The sequence below is a fragment of the Stegodyphus dumicola genome, chromosome 3, assembly GCF_044657685.1.
Source record: "Stegodyphus dumicola isolate Sdum_Otavi_A_Nest chromosome 3, ASM4465768v1".
NCBI lineage: Eukaryota > Metazoa > Arthropoda > Arachnida > Araneae > Eresidae > Stegodyphus > Stegodyphus dumicola.
Genome location: NC_140770.1, coordinates 27,452,860 through 27,468,870, shown reverse-complemented (window position 1 = coordinate 27,468,870; position 16,011 = coordinate 27,452,860). Strand labels below are relative to the sequence as shown.

The 16,011-nt window shown below is 34.1% G+C and overlaps 1 protein-coding gene across 3 annotated transcripts in view; it reads right to left on the bottom strand.

Annotated features, from left to right (window-relative positions):
- Positions 1-16,011, bottom strand: part of LOC118191437 (uncharacterized) — a 33,805-nt gene extending 17,794 nt beyond the window's left edge. The window contains exon 1 of one of the 3 annotated variants that reach the window (XM_035362242.2): positions 15,890-16,011. The gene's annotated coding sequence lies outside the window, so the exon portion shown is untranslated. Of the gene's footprint in view, positions 1-15,794; positions 15,816-15,889 lie in introns of those variants that run through there. The other 2 variants (XM_035362241.2, XM_085812338.1) reach the window with 2 other exon arrangements.

The window sequence follows — 16,011 nt, the reverse complement described above, 5'->3', positions numbered from 1 at the left end:
CATCTTTCAATTCCGCGAAATTGTTTACATTATCACTATAAATAGTGCTTTTAAGATATCTCCATAGCCAAAAGTCTCAGGGGGTTGAGGTTTGGTAACCGGGGTGACCAAGAAGTAGGGAGGTGTTGGCCTATAATCCGTTCATTCGTGAAATGTTGTTTAAATAACTGTGTGACACATGTACCAATGGGAGGTGGTTCCATGTCCTGCATGAAAATCGTAGGGTCTAAAATGCCATGTTACTGCAGTTCAGGTATCACGAAACGTCTTTGACGACTTGACTTTGAAACATTGACGCTAAGCGAGCTGCGGTCACAGTGCATGTAACAGGTTCAGAAGTCGACTGCTCTACAAAAAAAAAAAAAAAAAAAAATGGTCCGATTATGAAACTACCTGTCATACCACACTAGGGGAATGCAATGGAATTGGGTAGATAATGTGAGCGATTTTGTAAGAAAGCGATTTTCGGAATGAGTACACTTTTGCAAGTGATTTGTGATCTCACATTTTTTAATCTCTAATTTGTGGTTATCACGGACGGATTTCTCTGTTACACGGATGGCGCGCTTGATTTTTATCGCTTTTAAATGGTAGTTTTGTTTAGGAGAATGTTTCTTCAACATGTTAAGGGGGACTCATACACCTTAAAACCGATAAGATGTTCGAATAAGAGATTGTTGCAAGAATTAGAATAACTTATTTGTTTTAAGAGCAATTACTACCAACTTTTTACAGCTGACTACATAATATAGCTGCTTTTTGAAATAGTAATCAGAAAGTTTGTGTTGCCACAAATATTTTTATAATTTAATCCGCTTCGTAACAACATTTTTCGTCATGTTTTCAACTTGCGCGCACAGTTTAAAACATTCTGTTTCGTAATTTAATTCCATATTTAATATATAGCTTTTATAACATTTGCAAACTACTGTCAACCTAAAATTCTAAAAATTTCATGTTAAATTTTAATTTTATTTTGAGTTATGTTTATAAAATGTATTTTATTAACAAAATTTTTAATGTTTTCGTCCATAAAATTTTTCATTATTAAAATATTTATCAAATTGTTGGTTCAGTGAGAAAGTAGTGCCCATATAAAGAATTCCATCTAATTTCAGGTTACGTACCATTATCCATTTTTAAAATATCATGCGCGCAAGGTGGAAACATGGCGAAATATTTTGTCACAAAGAGGATTAGATTACAAAAATATTTTTGGCAACACAAACTTTCTGGTTACTATTTTCCGAAGCAGCTATATTATGTAATGAGCTGTAAAACGTTGGAAGTAATTGCTTTTTTAATAAAAAAAAATATCCCAATTCTTGCAACAGTCACATATTCGAAGATCATAAGGGGTTTAAGGTGTATGAGTCCCCTTAAACTCTTGTAATAAAAGGGTTAAGTTAGATTCTGATCCTTATTTCGTTTAACAATATTGCCATTTAAAGCTAAGTTTTGGAAATTTAGTTTTCGCGGAAAAATAAATTCCCATGAGCACCTTTACCACGATTGCCAAGTTTGATAACATTTTGTCCAGTAGTTTTCCTTTTATGACCATTTCAAAGTGGAACTTAAATTATAACCACCCTGTATTTTACAATGTTCGCTGTATATCTCATGTAGTCATTATTTTTGCATACCTGGAATTAAAATAAATCTTATTTATATCTGATAGGTAAATCTGCATGCAAACCTACAGATACTTATATATGTTATCAACTACAAATGAATTAAACTGCTGAGCATAAATATTAGACGAAAATATAATTTTACATCATTTTAGAGAAAACTGGAAGACCGTTGAACAACTGCTTTATATTTCCTTGTTCACAATGGGAGATTTCATCTTTACTGAAGCGTACCTAACGAGCTGGAAAATATCAGTATGAAAAACCTTGTAAGTACCTCTGTAGTCACCTAGTTTTTATCACATATTAAATTTACTTCTGAGTCACTAAGATGGTCACGCTTCTGTTCTTTCACTAATCACAATACTGACGGCATGAACTTCCAAACGATTTTTTACCAATCGTGAATTATTAGAGCATGCCGTGGCTACGTGAGACGATATCGAATGTCAAAGATTTTACACTATAATAATGAAAGCGTTACCACAAACTGCAGATTTGTAAATGATTCTTCTGTTAGTTGTCACGCTTTATAATTTTTTAACCAACTTTTTATTAATTTCTTTATTTCTTCTGTGCTTTTCCTTTAATGTTCACACGGTTTGGAACAGTTAACGAGTATTTCATTCCATCATGATTATTCATGAGTAAGTCACAACTGTAACAGTATCTGAAACTTCAAGATCAGTTTAATTGCCAATTGGAAATATAGTCTGAATTTAGTCAACAATGCTTAAGGCAATTTAATTTTATAAGCAATGTATAAATTTCCCAAAAACTTTTTTTAAAATAATAATATTTTCAAATTCCTAATTTTTAGTGTACATCGAATGGCAAATTATTGTTTAAAAATATTTTTTTTTTTTTTCAATTTTAAAGAAGTTCTCAGGAGGATTAGGAGAGTGTTTTGATCTATCATAGCGATTTCGAATGGGGTCAGTATTAATAGTATTCCGAATGGGCCTGGGAGTCAATGAAATTTTATAGGAACGCGGTAATCAAGGGAGTCTATAGCCGAATATGCATTGACAATTGATCGGTATAATCAAAATTCCATTGATTAAATGAGATTATGCTAAGTTTTGGAAATAAAATTTGTCTTAGTAAAGGTACCGTACCTCAAATTAAAAGCTGCTACCATGTAAGGTATTTCTCCCGACTTCCTAGCGTGCCTTCGTGGTATAGTGATCAGCACTCTGAGCCGGTATTTAAGAGGTCCGTGGTTCGATTCCCGGCGAAGGTGATTGCTAATTTTTTATCTTCCCTACTTGCAAAGATACCTAATGTCTATACAGTGGCGCCTGAACTGAAAGGGTGTTGGATGATGATTCTCCTCATCCAGGATATGGCGATTTGTTCCCTTAATAACCCAGTCGCCCTTTAAAAAGGGGAGTAAATAAGGTATTCCTCCCGCTTTCCTAGCGTTGTGGTGTAATGGTTTTGCAGGCTGGCCGGTATTCCAGAGGTCCGTGGTTCGATTCTCGGCGAAGTCGATTGCTCATTTTTCTTCTCGCTTGCTTTCAAAATGTCTAATAACTTTACAGTGGCGCCCGAACTAAAAGGGTTATGGATGATGACTCTCCACACCCAGGATTTGACGATTGGGTCCCTTAAAAGCCCCAGTCGCCCTTTAAAAAAGGGGGAAGTATATAAAGTATTTCTCCCGCCTTCTTAACCTGCCTTTCTTGGTGTAGTGGTCAGCACATTGAGCCGGTATTTCAGAGGTCCGTGGTTCGATTCCCGGCGAAGGTGATTGCTAATTTTTCATCTCTCCGGCTTTTCCAATTAACCGAATGTCTCTACAAACGATTCAACATTTACTTTTCTAAACTAAAGAAAGCAGGCTTTATTCATGTGAATCATATAGTATGGAAAACAATCTGAATATTTTTGAACGAGGTGATTTAAAAATTGTAGGCCCGGTGGCGCAGTGGCTAGCGCATCGCGCAGCAGCACCACAAATCCGGGGTTCGATTCCCGGGCTGGGCAAGGTCGACTCAGCCTTTCCTCCTTTGATTTCCATCACATGGCTGGATAAAATGAGTACCAAGTTCCCTTGGGGACTAAACACTGGGGATCCTGCGACAAGCTGACCACTTGTTCAGGGCACATGCTTACGCACCCCTGGGCCCGCGGTCAAGAAATCAGGTTTCGGGCCCTGCAGGCCTTGGCCCATTAGGGCTGTTACGCCACTGAGTTTAGTTTTGATTTAAAAATTGAGTTAAGTAATTTCATTTTAGTTATTAAAAAATTTAAATCAATACAACAAAGGCAGCCATCACACAAATTCAAATCCAGCTTGTTTTTCTACAATTAAAATTTATGATTTTACTTTTAAAAACTAAGTATCTTTGTAAAATTAAAAATAATACCAATACAAAATTTAATGAACTACTATTAAATCTAATAAGTCATTTTTTTTAAAAGGCTATGTTTTTTTCTTATTCTAATTGTTAACTTTTTGTAAAATGCTATGTTCATTTCGTAGTCTAATTGTTAACTTTAAAGTTAATATTTAACTTTTAAGTTATTTATATGCGTCTATTCCTATTACGATTATGTTGCATGCTGTAAATATCCGAGAAAAGTGTAAGGCTGTCCGTGAAGAAACCCATTCTTTCAAAAGGGTCAGTCTAAGAAAAGATTTGGGAATCTCTAAAGTCAGCCTGAACTCATACTGTTCGGACTGACATACTGTTCGGGTTTTACGTGTTATCGAAACCACCTTTGTAAAAATCGACAATTTTTCAGAATGTGTCAAACTAGGACAACCATGTGCATAGGAATTCTTCAGTTTTAACAAGCAAGATCACTTATTTGCATAAATGTTCTTTTTGTTCTGTTCCCAGTTGATTTTTACAGACAAATCCTGAATTTTCTCTTAAACTCAATTTAAAATGTGCATTCGTAAAATTTCCCTGCAGGGGAAGAAACTAACATAAACCTTTTGCAGGATTGTTGTAATTTGCAGCAAAATCGCTAAAGAGCACAACTGCATTCAATCTATAATCGGTTAGCCACGAAATTTCCACCAGAACAAGAGAAGTAAAAACTAGCTAGTAAAATATTTATTCATGGGATTTTCAAGATAAATGCCTAATCTTTGAGTTTGATGATAATGACCTACCTAATAAAACCTACTATAACAAGGTAATACTAATTAAGCTAATGCATAAGCTTAAAAATGTATATTGTAACATGCATGTATTATGTAATAAATAATAATTTGCAAGTTAGTTTGTAAAGCCATTAGGTTATTTTGAGGTAAGCAGCAGTACATGCAAAATGAGCAATGCCTTCGCCGAGACTCGAATCTGGACTTTTTAAATACGAGTGTGCTACCATTACATCACGGATGCATGCTGGAAGGAGGCAGAGAATACCTTATAAGTTTTTTTTTTTTGTTTGTTTGTTGTTTTTGTTAAAGATTGCCAAAGTGCGCGAAAGTTTTTCTGGTAATAGGTAAGTACCAACTTTTTATTACTATTTTGTTTAACAAACAGGGAATAGCGATATAAACTTTTTTTTTTCATTTTGCTATATTATTACTTTTTATTTATATATAGAATGATTCATTTTTAATCCAGTGGCGGACAGTTGCTTTTTCAACATTGGCCCCTCCTAAGGACGGAAGTGATATCCAATTTATTGTGGAGACAATTTATTGCGGCCATCGTTGCCTCCTATAAGGGGATGGACTGTTACAACCATGCCTTCTCCGAGAATCGAACCTGGACCCTTCGGTACCACGGTAGGTTCGTGCCAGGTTTTTATACATAAAGTTCGTACTATATCTGAATGCTGTAATGTATCTGTACATATTTATATCTTTTATTTATGGTATACTAAGGATCACGCGTACCTCAATGGCATGCTTCTGGTAAACTTTAACTATCATGATAACGTATATGTATGGGTGTATATATCAATATGACTGAGAGTATGTATACTTTTATTTGTTTCGGAATTTCTATGCATGTAAGTGTGTACTATGTATATGAGTTTGTATTTATATGTATATACATATATTTTGATCGTACTCTTCTTCAAGTGCCTTGTATGCACATGTATATATGTCTTTGTACATTGTTGTACTCTTTTTCAAGTGCCTTGTATGCACATGTATATATTTCTTTGTACATTGTTGTACTCTTCTTTAAGTGCCTTGTATGCATATGTATATATTTCTTTGTACATTGTTGTACTCTTCTTCAAGTGCCTTGTATGCACATGTATATATACTATTTCTTTGTACATTGTTGTACTCTTCTTCAAGTGCCTTGTATGCACATGCATATATTTCTTTGTACATTGTTGTACTCTTCTTTGTATGCATATGTATATCTCTTTTTTGCATTTTATAAATGTCGTCTGCTCAGCCGGGGCTACCGAGGGCTGCAGCCTGGTAGCTAGTGGTTGACTCCCGCCGAGTTGGTAACCAATTCCGCATGGATATATCTATACCGGGTCGGAAGCCAACTCAGCGGTTTTACTAACTACTATATCTTCTGGGGGCATACTGAATAATGTAAAAAAAAATGTACTTACATTGTACCATTATTTTAATATCTATTAAAATCTATCTACCAGACTTTCATGCTATGTGGTGCATGTATGTGTGTATGTATGTGTGTGTGTGTGTGTGTATGTGAAGATTTGTATGTTATCTACTGAAATTTTTACAATTTTTTTCCACCTCTGTTTCGGACGGGGTAAGGAATTATGGAATTATTTAACAATGTAAAGTATTTAGCAGTTTTAGTCTTTAACAAGCATTGTACATTAATGAAATAAAATTACATAAAAAGGCGTTACTTTTGAAAGCAAAAGTGAAAAATTAGAATTTCAACAACCTTGCACTTATTGAGTTCTAAATTACAGATCCAGAGACATTTTCGCATTTGTTTCCAGAGAATTTGAAGTCAGCGAAAACAAAGCACCTTTCAAAATGAACTCATGAATGTATCGATTCATTTTTATGTTTTCATTAACAAAAACAAGAAATATTCGTGTTAGTTCACAGTCTTCCCCAAACTGTTTTAAACTAGAGCTGATCACTACAAAGATACTAAGACTGCTAACATACGTTGATCAAGTTCTCTAATTATGGGTATATATGAGCTTCCTCATTGGTGAAAAAGTTCTCAGCGGTGGAAAGAATTTGCTGCCATCTATCATTTATGCTCCACTTCAGTAGCATTAAGACATCTTTAAAGACTCCAATATTTTTTACTTAATTCCAATTTTCGTAGGTTTTTTTAAACTAGTTTAATAGTCCAAATTGTTAATTTGCAATCAAACAAGTAGTTTCCCTGTAGTAAATAATTTTCTACATTCTTGGGGAATATATTAGAAACTTTCCTTAGTCTGGGCTCATCGGGATCGAAACTTTTGAAATCATCTGCTTGTGTAAAGATGAGATTTCAAGCAGACGATCGATTCCTTATTTCTTCTTTCTTTGCATACAATAAATAAATTTTAGGTTATTAGTATGACTAAGAAATGTAACGGAAAAAAGTGCTTAGATATTTGATACGTAGATACCTATGTAATATTCTAGGCTACCCCTAAAAACGTGTTCTGGAAGAGCGCAGAGAATTCCACAAAAGCGCCTAAGAATAAAAGACATAATGTAAATTTCTCTAAAAGCTTGGAGGAGTGAAAACACAACCTGCTTTGTTCAACACTTCAGGATACACACCAGTGAATCTCGAATGCAGTTTGTAAATAGGTTTTAAAACGACTAAAGGAAAGATAAAAGGAATTACTTCTTTTTCATTGAAACGTGTTATTCAGATATGAGGTTAGACTACTGGAATATGACAAAACAAATGAGGGCTAGATGCCTGAGAGCAGGGATGCCTAAGAGGAGAACTTTCTAACGAAAATTGGCTCGTAATCTCGTAAGACATAGAGAAAACCACAGAGACCAGTTATGCAGCCAGCGTGTTTGACTGAGGTGGAAACCGATTTGAACTCCCAGTATCCAGCGGTCGTAACCACTCTATCACTGGTGCGTTCGTATTATTCAGAAAAAAGTACACTGGTGTTCATTAAATCAGGAAGAAAAACCAACAGTAGTCTCTTTATCGTACATACGCAGTATAAAAACAGGAAGATAAGATATAAACAAGCTTGCAAGTAATTAGGAACACCCAGCAGTGCAAATTTCATTACACAGAACTACCACCTCTGGCGATAACAACGGCCGTAATGCTGTTGGCATTAATTCGAAATGACCATAGAGAACAAATACATGTTCTTCTTTTCAATGGGGCCCAACAGCGGCCGAAGGATTAAGACGCTGAACCCTGGTAGGTCCATCAGGGGTTCGAATCTCTGTTCGAAAGGGCTAGTAGCATGGGCTTTTTCTTGGCTTTCCTCATGTGTATACGAGTCAGTTTTCCTTAGGAAAGTCCTCCATGACTCCATGAAGGCATACCTTCTTTTAGGCATATAGCCCTTGTCACCGAGCATTTATAATAATATGTTTATGTTTAAATTGGGAATTCCAGAACTGATTTCTTTGTTATGACAAATATCAGCATCGAAATTGTTCTATTGCTTAAATATCTTTGATAAAAAATAGTTCAGATAAGAAGAAAAATAAATAGCCCAGACTATCGTCTGTGTTAAGGGATAGGTAAAATATTATTCTCAATGGTTAATTAAGCATAAAGAATTCTTGTAAAATATTCTCATGCATTCCAGGCTGACTTTTTATGATCTATCCCCCTTTGAGCCGGGTAGCGAAAACGCGCGCTTATCGCTGAGGCCGGCAGTGTCTTACGCGAACGTCTCTCCAGGACCGGGGGCTTTTTTGCTACTAAGCCTAAATCCATGAAATTTCCGAAGTATCAACGCATTGTTTAATAATGCTCTATGGAGTATTTAAACGGCTTATGCTTTATAAATATTTTTATATACTTTAATTAAATTATTTCTTGTTTAAATGCATATTTTACACATTTTATTTTAATTACTCACCATTTTATGACTTTTAACATTATACATCTGAAAACTAAATATATTACTTAAAATTCTCTTTTCGTATGAAAAATTTGAAAACAGGGATCTACACACAGTCCTACGTTACATTCCTTGCACTCGAAATAACTCATTTGCCGTTTTGGAGGATTTTTCTGGGAATGTGAACAAACGAAGCACCGTCGTCTCATTTTCTTATCAGTCTCTTCTGAACAAAGTTTTGGAAAATGTCTTTCAGTTAATCTTTCAGAATCAATATCAGAATATCAGAATTTCAGAATCAATATCTGAAATATTTTGCATCATTTCTGCTATTTCATGCTCTGTTAAACATTTTCGACGCTTCGACATTGCAACGGTAAAAACAAAGAATTCACGTCTAACAAGATCTAATTATTTTCTAAAAACTGAACTGCAAACCGAAATACCTAACGCTTTAGAGCAAATAAAACTTCTCTACTTGCAGTAAACAACTACCACGTGCGAATAAAGTGCGATTTAAAGAGACGTCATAAATCACGCCATTCGGAAACATTTATTTCCCCGTTTGTTTATATAATCAAAAACACGTGTATGTGAGTCATGCTTCTCTCATTTCTAATTTACATGTATCTGAAACCATATGGACATACAGGGCCATCTTGTGGCAGAAATTATAGTTTGAAAAGCGTTCCAAAGTACTGGAAGTTCCAAAGTTTGTTTGTTGAAATTTAAAGGTTTATTGATGCCCACCTATTGCTCTAATATTTCCATCAAATACTTTCCCTCAAAAAAATACTTAGTTTTGGTTAAAATGTTTGAATTAAATTGTAACATAAATATTAAATAATTATTTTTTCAACATTTAGCTATGTTTTATAATACCTAGATTTTACAACACAGAATTTTAATATACAGAACTGTATTTGCTCCAAATATTTCCGATAAATAATTAATAAATTAATAAAGTATCATTGTCTTGTTAGGTTTGCATTATGCAGCTGTCTATTAACCGTAACTCAAACACGTGTTTGGTAGCAAGCAATGTAAAAGAGTAATGTCCTGGCTTGTTAATAATTTTCTACATCTTGGGGAATATATTAGAAACTTTCCTTAGTCTGGGCTCATCGGGGTCAAAACTTTTGAAATCATCTGCTTGTGTAAAGATGGGATTTCAAGCAGACGATCGATTCCTTATTTCTTCTTTCTTTGCATACAATAACTAAACTATAGGTTATTAGTATGGCTAAGAAATGTAACGGAAAAGTTAGGTCTAGAGTAAGTTTATACCGATTATATACTTAGACGTTTAGCTTCGCGAAATTCAAGGTTTTATGCTGATGTTAATGTTCGCTTGCTTTGTAGTAAAGAATTTGGTAACGAAGATATTTACTTTAAAAGAGGACTCTTTCAGGAGATATATTTTAGAAATATTAATTATGCAGATGTGCGGTTCTCTAACAAGAAGGTCCACTTCTAAATTGAATAATGCAACTACATACGTATATCTATCTATTTATCTATCAATCTATATATATATATATGTAGAGAAAGAGAAAGAGAGAGAAAGAGATGAAAAATTAAAAAAATATTTCATTAAATAAATGCAATTAAAGTAGAGCAAAATGCTCGAAAATTAATAAATAACTGATTGACGAATTAAAGGCTTTATCTCCTTATTTTACAGAGGCTGTTCGCACATTTTTTAGATGATTTTGGTAAGCGGTAATAAAAAATTGTTTGCTGCAAAAGAAGTAATTGCAATTGTACTATGTTTTTAAAAGTCAAAATTATCGTCTGTGGCTTGAACGTTTTGTGTTTATTCAAAATGGCGAATTTAACAAAGCAGTGGTTCGAAGGCTATATTTACGCTCTTTCCGAAGAGAAATATGCATATTCCGTTATCCAAAAACAATGTGAGAGTCATGGTTTTGTGATATCTAAAGCGTCGATACGTAATATCATCAACAAGAAAGGAAACAAACGTCAAATTGGAGCCTCAGGAGGGACAAAAATTCCAAACAAGTATCCAAGGAAAAAACAGACATCTTCGACTATTGCAAAGGTACGTTGTTTAATGTTGAAAGAAATCCCCCTAGTCAAAGGACAGTTGCAAAATCATTAAAATGCTCCGTGTCCACTGTAAACAAAATAGTAAACGTTGATTTAATCTTAAGCGAAAAAATGCGATGTGCATCGTCTTCTTCCAAAGCTTATCCCGCAACGCAGGACACGCTGCAGAATTCTATATGAGAAACATATATCCAAAGAAAAATCCAAAGAAAAATGGAAAACAATTGTCACAATAGATGAAGCATGGGTGTATTTAAATGAATGTAACAAAAAAAAAGAGCCATTTATTACCATGAAAGAGGAGAAAAAATTTAAGTACATGGTTCAAAGAATCGAAAGAAAGTTTTTCTAAGGGTTCATGATTGTTGCTGGTTTTTCTTATAATGGCAAGTTAAAAATAAAGAGAGTGCAAAAAAATGTCAAGATTAACTCCAAATACTATCAGAAACATATTTTATCGCCCATTTTTCTGAATGAAATACCATCGCTTACCCACAGTGCCATTCATCTGTGAGACTCCATCAGGACAAAGCTAGCAGTCACACATCAAAATCCACTGTAAATTTCCTAAAAGGACTGGAACAAAAAACTGGTATCAAGGCCATACCCTTCACTGATATCCCTACTAAATCTCCCGATGTGCCACCTATGGATTTGTATGGTTTCGGACTTTTAAAAACTGCATTATCCAAACGTTGTCCCAAAACCCTAACAGGACTCTGGAAAGCTGTTCGGGAGGAATGGGATAGAATATCTCTTCTGCCGCTTCAAAAGGCATTATTATCCTGGAAATTGCGGTGTCGAAAGAGAGTTCAGAATAAGGGATGTCAAATAGAACATTTAAAACACAAGAATTTTATGCAATTTAGTTTTGTGACTACAATATACATCGTCTAAAAAATGTGTGAACAGCCTATGTAGTCACAACAAAACAAACATATAGAGATATTTTTGTTTTGCTGTGACTAATTTCGCTTGTCTGATATCAGAACAATACCACGAAATTCATCGTGGGAAGAAGGCAAGATTGCAGCTGTTGTCGAAAAGATCCATAAGCGTCATATAGGTGACACTACGACTTTGCCCAGTTCTGCCCCCCAGTTTTGAAGAAGAGCACCCTAGGGGACGTGTCCGAGACTCTCGCACAACTCTTCCCTACCACAGCCTCTCATTTTGAGTGTCCTCATATCGCACTGATATTATATTTTTGAAACATCCCTACATTCTCCGATATTCGAGCGCGGGTCCTTCGGTACGGCAGTCAGAGTCACTAACCACTGTCCTGATTGGGCGGGAAATAATAAACCTGCCAAAGGGGAGGGATGCGTTCGTCGAGGACTTTTTAAGGGAAGCTGGCTATTATACGCATTACACATGGGGAAGACTATGAAAGCCATGCAGTCAACCATTCGCCGGGATTAGAATCGCAGATTGAACTACCAGTGTTCAGCGACTTTATTACACAGCCTCTGGCGGGCGGTTCACTCTCTGTATATAGTTTTTAATTAAATATTATTCAATTTTCAGTTTTTGATCTCTCGATCTCTCTTTATATATATATATATATGATATATTTCATTTAATATGGGATGAAATCTAAGCCATAATTATATATATATATGTGATGTACCAGCTTTTGTCCGGAATAAACAGATTGGTGAAGAATCAGAGATGTAGTCGTAGCTTAAATTATCAGACGATAAGTTTAAAAAACAGGATTCGTTTATTATTGGTCAGGAGAAATAGCAGTTACAAAAATCATATTTGCGGATTAAATAAAAAAGAATTACTAATAACTTTTTGTATGAAGTTTACTGCATTGTTACATTAAAGAAAAGACCCTGATATGTCTATGTCTATGTCATAACACAATTAAGAGGCAATCAGCCTAGTGCGGCCTTTACCAATATATTATAAGTAGGGTGTCTTTAATGATGAGTTGAATCCAGTAAGATGGAAAGTACTTTTTGCACCTAGTTCAGAGTCTCTAGAAGAGAAGTAAACGTGACCCCACGATGTGAGGATCTGCAGCTTGAGAATTTCTGCCGCTCGGCTATGCTTGTCTTGAGAGAAGCTGCGAATTAATCTTTATCTGCAAAGTTCAGAATCATATCAATGGCTTGAAAAGCTAGGCAAAGTTTCTGCATATTCGATTTAGCTGATTTAATTCTCTGAACTATTGTGGATATGATTTCATGAGAAAAAAGGTTTTCTGATCTTTGAAAATTTTAATAATTTCTGCTAAATTTTCCTGCGGGTTTTTCTGCTTAATTTTGTCACTGTAAAGGTTTTTAGGCATTTCTTGATAAGTTTGGCCTGAAGCTTGAATAAATTCGGGGAAGTCATCTTTAGCGGGAATTTCTTGTGGTTTTTCTATTTTCTCTAAATGATTGAATCTTTTTCTGTATACCTTACAACCACGATAAAAGACCCTGATATTCCTTTGCGAGTCCTTTTATAGCCTCTGGAAAGGCGGAGCTTCCAAGAAATGACGTCAGCCTCGTCAGCCATTCCAGTTCGCTTTAAATATCTCTAGAACATTTTATAACTGTACGCGTAGGAAAGGCGGGAAAAAACAACTTGACTACGGGGCTGTGGATCTAATTCCACGTACTTTCAAATAAGATACCGTCGCCATTAAAATGAAAAGAACATACAGTTAGAATTTTAAGTGTATTTTTGACTATGGAATTTTAATTATTACATATATATAAATTAAAATTATTACTCTTAAAGAAAAATCAGAGTTTAATACGCAGAGAATAAAATGCCGAAAAAATAAAGCAAACGAATTTCTACTTCCTCTACAAATTTCTATTCCCTTTATATTTAAAGAAAGCTAATGTAAAATGGAAATTTTCAAACAATTACTACTGAACAAAGACAGGCAGAAAAGTATACATTTTAAACATTTCAAAACTACCTCAAGTGTTATATACTTTAAATCTACAATTTAAATTACAACATTTAAATTAGTTAGTAATAATTATTATAATTAGATGTTTAATAGAAATGTGTTCAGAAATGTACCATAAGAGTGCATGGAAGTAAAATGTAATATGCATACAATACTGACGAAAGAGATTCTCAGATTAAAATACTGTAGTCAAAACTTGATTCAGAAACATTTAAAATATGTCGGTTATAATTTATACGTTAATAAAAATACCTAATTTCAAAAGGCAATAAAAAGTTAAGAGATTTCAGCCCTGATTTGTGAACCATATTCCTTTTTTTTGCTGATTGGTAAGTGCATATTCAAACGAAATGTTTGCAAATCCAATTTTATGTCCTATAAGCTTGCCTGCTTGCATTTATGTTAAGTCATTGTTTTAAAACATAAAAGATGTTACTTAACTAAAGAAAGTAAGCACCACCCAACCGGAATAGTGGTTTGTGAATCTGACTGCCGTATCGAAACCCGGAGAAGACTTGGATGTTTGCAAATGTATAGTGTCTGTGCGGAATGGGGGCACTCTAAATATGTGGAGTCCTCTCCAGACATTGATGACAGGAAAAGATGCGCGGGAGCTGCTCTGCCTCAAAATTTGGAGGCTAGTTTCAAAAAAGTCGGACTGTCATCTGTATAGTACCGAATTCTCTTGCCGATCACGGGCGCGATCTTGCTTTCTTTCCTCGATGAATTTCGTGTGCTTGCTCTGATATCAGCGCGTTTAGTCGTAATAATATCTAGAAAGTAAGCTACTGCCAGATTTATATCTGTTTAGGGTTTGGTGTTTATATGCTGCAAAAGCCTGCATGAAGAATAGTTCTTAAAAAATACTTTCGTGTTGTATGAACATTAGTTGCCAAAATATAAAATTAGTAAAAGGTAAGATAAGTAAAAAAATAATAAAAATATTGAGATAAAACCCAAACTAAACGTTTTCGAATGTGAATCCTGGAAGTTTCTCGTATCTCTGAATCACTCAAATAAGAATAGTAACAGAAGAAAAAGAAAAGGAAGAAGACGAGTTTTCTTTTTATTGAAGTAAATTTCAAAATGTGCGTTTAATAAAAAAGAAATTTAAGAATACTGAGACAAACACACACACACAACAAAAAAAAAAAAAAAAAAAAAAAAAACTCGCCTGTTTTAATGAAGACAAAACAAATTTCTCTTTTATCGTCTTAAATACTACGCAATTAAAGAATAAACATTTAAAATTTTTTAAACTTAACATTCATTTTGTTAGCATAATAATTCAGTACAGTTGAATTTATTAAATTTTGTTAGCTGAATATCACAAAGCATTACAAGGACTATCATCGTAAGGAGAGGGATACCTTCATGGAGGAAATTTAAAGAAAATTGGCTCGTATTTTATATTACCCATGGGACAAATTACTAAAAGAAAACATGCAGCCTATCCATTTGTCTGCGTACGAAACTAGCACGAACTACCAGTTCTCAACAGCAGTCTTCCACTGCTAAGTAGCAACAGATGAAATTTTTAAAATTTCCTGGAATATTTTAAAATTATAATAAATTTAAAGAGATTTAATATAGATTCAACTAAGCATATTTTACATGCGTACAGAAAAGTACAGAAAAGCCTTATATTCTGCCCAGAAAAATTGAGCTTGTAATGAAAGTTGCCAAGGGGAAGTATTTTTGATCTACGTACATTGAAATGACAAAAATAGCGTTAATATTTCAATCGAAGGCTTCTATTGGTCATAAATAAAATTAATACTTCCTAGATTGTAAACTAAACTTTTTTATTATTTTTAATATTAGATTTTTAATAATTTTAATGCAGGTTTAATATCAGATTGGAATTCGAAAGTTTCAAATGATAAAAAGGCATGAAGATTCAAGTTTTCAAGTTTTAAATTCTCTGTCTAAAGAAGGAATATTTTGTGGAACTTTAGTATTCCAATGTATCAGCCCCATACAAATAATTTTTAATATAATATTTTCAAATGCAAACTTCAAAATATAACTGTGTTACAACATATACGTAATAAATTTTCAAAATAATCAGAAATACACTTCAAATACATAAAAGTTCAAATGAATTTCTACTTAATAGAAAACAACATAGTTTACATAGAGGAAAACTAATAGAAAAACATAGAGGAAACTAACAATATATACTGAATATTTTTAAATATAATTACCCTAAACTACATAAATTCCTATATAATACATTATTTTCTTAAGGTATATTCGAGATGAAAGCGAAAATTGTTAAACCAACAGAAATCTCACTCACCTTTTAAAAGCAAAACGTGATTGGTGTTTACGGCATTCGGTTAAGGTGTGGAAACTGCCCTTTATATACTGGGGAGCGAAACAATAATTACGTGACCTAGCCATCCGGTGCGACCAAAAGGA